The following is a 3,210-nucleotide window of genomic DNA, read 5'->3' as shown; positions in this document are numbered from 1 at the left end:
CAACTTCGTACTTCTTCAATATTGTGATGGCTCTTGTGGGTCTTTTGTCATTCCACATAAACTTTAGAATCAGTTTGTCAACATCCATAAAGTTGTGACTTCCCGTATTTTTCTATATGATTTTGAGGGCCCTGTGTCCTCAACTCTCTTGAGGATTCTCGTGGAGATGTTTGTTTTTCAATCTGTTCAGGTTTTACCTTTTGTCAGGATGGAGGGGCAGCTTCCCAGCTCCTTATATGTGTAATTGGAATTGGTTATATTACCAATCTTATTTTTTCATTGATCATTGGTCTATGTAGTATTTTAGTTCCTTTTCTATTCTCTTTGCACTTTGTAATTGCTGATATTAGTTTACAAAATTAGTTGCAAAATCATTGGAATAAATATACTCATTCACTCTCCTAAGATTTACAAGTATGTCACTTTTAAGTCTAATGTTATTTCTTCTTATTTCTCTCTTTTTTTTCAATTACCCTCTAATGCTATCTTGATTTTTCTTTCTATCTTTCTATCTTTATCCTGTCATTCCATTTTGATTTTTGTAGGTGTTGACACATTATTATTAACCCTGCTTGGTACATGATGAGCTTCTCCAATCTGAAGACCCGTATCTGCCTTGATTCATTATGATGTATTTCAAATAGATCAAAAAGGTTAGAGGATAATACAATTGAATATACACGCACCCATCACTCGTTATAAGATATAAAACATTAAAGTATCATTGAAAGGCAGTATTTACTCCTCCCCAATCACATGTTCCTCCCATATCCCTAACAGTAATCACTATCCTAAATTTGATTGATAAATTCCAGACAGACCTTTATAGTATTCCTACATATGAATATATCCTAATTTCATGTTTTTAAACTTCAGATAAATGACATATTATGTAACCTTCAGTAATTTTTGGCTTTAAAAATATAATCCATCTTTTCTGCAAGTGGCTCTGGTTCACACAGAGCCAGCCAAAGGGTGTGCTGCATTCACAGGGTACAGGCTGCAGTTTACTGACCTCTTGCCCATCTAGGCATCCAGGTGGGGTCTGGGGTTGCCTCTGGAGCCATTGGAGGAGGTTTGTTCCTGGAGCTGAAGAAGCTAAGTGGGGCCAGCAGGGAGGCATTCTGGGGGCAGCCCTGGCAGATGCAGCTCTAGGTGGAGAGCTCCACATCTCTGCCTCCCTGCCTCCACCAGAGTTGGATGCTTCCTTCTGTTCTTCATCCACATCCTTTTGGTGGTGAGTGGAGCACATTAGTGCTTCTGCTCTAATTTAAAACACTTCATGTGGTAAAGTTGTTGGGTTTTTTGAGGCAACCTTTACAAATCTCTCCGTACTCCAGAACAACAGAAAGACTTTAGAATACTTTCAACCTGACAACCTGTCTCTTCTTAAATTTCATTTCTATCCAGTATTTTTTTCTTCTTATTTCTTTTTATATCATAAACCAACACCTATATTGTTGGTGTTCTATGCAATCAATATTTGTTTAGATTTACCCACATGCTTCCACAGGGCTGCTACTAACCTATACAGTATTTTTGTGCAAATTAGGAAAAGGAGCTTCTTTCTCAAAAAACTTATCTCCATCTGTGAGAAGCAGCATTCATACATACAACACTTAATATCAGAGTACCTAGTAAACTTAGAAGCTACACTGTCTACTTATGTAACTGGCATCCCCAAATGTGACACTTCTGTGCAGTACACAACTTCTACAACTGCACCTGACAGTCTAGGTTTATCAGATCTTTAAGCCCCATTCTTCATTGTACCACAGTTCTTCCTTCTAGGTCAATTTCCATACAGAAGGACAGTCTTTAGAAGTTCCTTAAGTTCAAGCTCCTAGGAAATAAATTCCTCAATTTTTGTTAGTTTATACATGTTTTTATATTAACATTTTATAAATATTGTTATATTGTGTCTGAGGATAGGTTTAAGTAGTTTAAAACTCCATGTTAGTAGTTCTTTTTTCTCAACAGTTTAAAGACAGCATTTTACTGTCCTTTGCTTTTGTTGCTGTTAATGAGGAATCTATGGTCAGTCTGATAGTTACTGCTTGTAACTAACCTGTCCTTTCTCTTTGTTTGCTATTAATTTTTTATTTTGTTTTTGAAGTTCTGCCAATTCTTTAAAAGTTTGCTATGTAGTCTTCATTGTGCCCTCTGAATCTTTGGATATATTTCTTGTATCAACTTCGAAAAATTCTGTTATTATCTCTTTGAATATTTTCTCTGCCCTGGTCTCTCTTTGTCCCTCTGAAATTAAAAGTACACATACATTGAACTCTTCCTTGCTATCTTTTGAGGCTGCTAACCTTGTTCACATTTCCCATCCTATTTGTCACTTGAATTGTATTCTCCCTTTATCTGTCTCCCAGCTTATCAGTTCTCTCTTCAGCTATGTTCAATCTCCTGTTTAACCTTTCCACTGACAATTTCCATAACTACATCTTCAATTTCTATAAATTCTACTTGGTTATTTTCCCAGATATGGAAGGATTCTTTTTAATAGAATATCATTCCTCTCTCTTATTTTCTCAACCACCTTTTATTTTAAAAATATTTTTAGGATTTATTTGCTTATTTTAGAGAAAGAGAGCACACATGCAGGGGGAGGAGCAGAGGGAGAGAATCTCAACCAGACTCTCTGCTGAGCCCAGAGCCTGATGCGGGACTTGATCTCACCACCCTGAGATCATGACCTGAGCCAAAATCAAGAGTTGGCTGTTTGACTGACTGAGCCACCAAGGTGCTCTCATTTTAAAAATATTTTAAACATACTTGACTAATGTTCTATATCCAAATATTATACCATCTAAAAGTGATTAAAACAGAATTTAATTCTGGTGTTTGTTTGTTTGTTTTTTCCTATTGACTCACTCTTCAAGTCTTCATGGTGGGGTATTGGGAAAAGTTTTCAATTAGCAGTAATTGCACCTCGGATAAACCTCATTGGCTACGATACTGCCACTGCGCAAAGCTTGACTCACTCTTGACATCTTGGTTCCTTGTGAATTTTGTGATTTTGAATTTTGAGCTCATTTTCAATGGCCTTTATCTGTGAACATTTTATGAGGCTTGGTTGAAACACATACTTCTCCAGAGTGAATCTGTGTTTCTGCCAGTCACCCCAGAGACAGTACCAAAATAAGACTGACGTTACAATTTTTCTAATGGACACTTTCAAACATACATGAAAGTCAAGAGAAA

General features: G+C 36.5%; 1 pseudogene; it reads right to left on the bottom strand.

Annotated features, from left to right (window-relative positions):
* Positions 1-2,786: 2,786 nt before the first annotated feature.
* LOC125089385 (uncharacterized) lies at positions 2,787-2,982 on the bottom strand (annotated as a pseudogene).
* Between the last annotated feature and the right edge of the window lie 228 nt (positions 2,983-3,210).

Source organism: Lutra lutra, chromosome 1 (assembly GCF_902655055.1).
Source record: "Lutra lutra chromosome 1, mLutLut1.2, whole genome shotgun sequence".
Lineage (NCBI taxonomy): Eukaryota > Metazoa > Chordata > Mammalia > Carnivora > Mustelidae > Lutra > Lutra lutra.
Note: the sequence above shows the minus strand (reverse complement) of the source record. Positions and strands in the feature narration are given on the sequence as shown.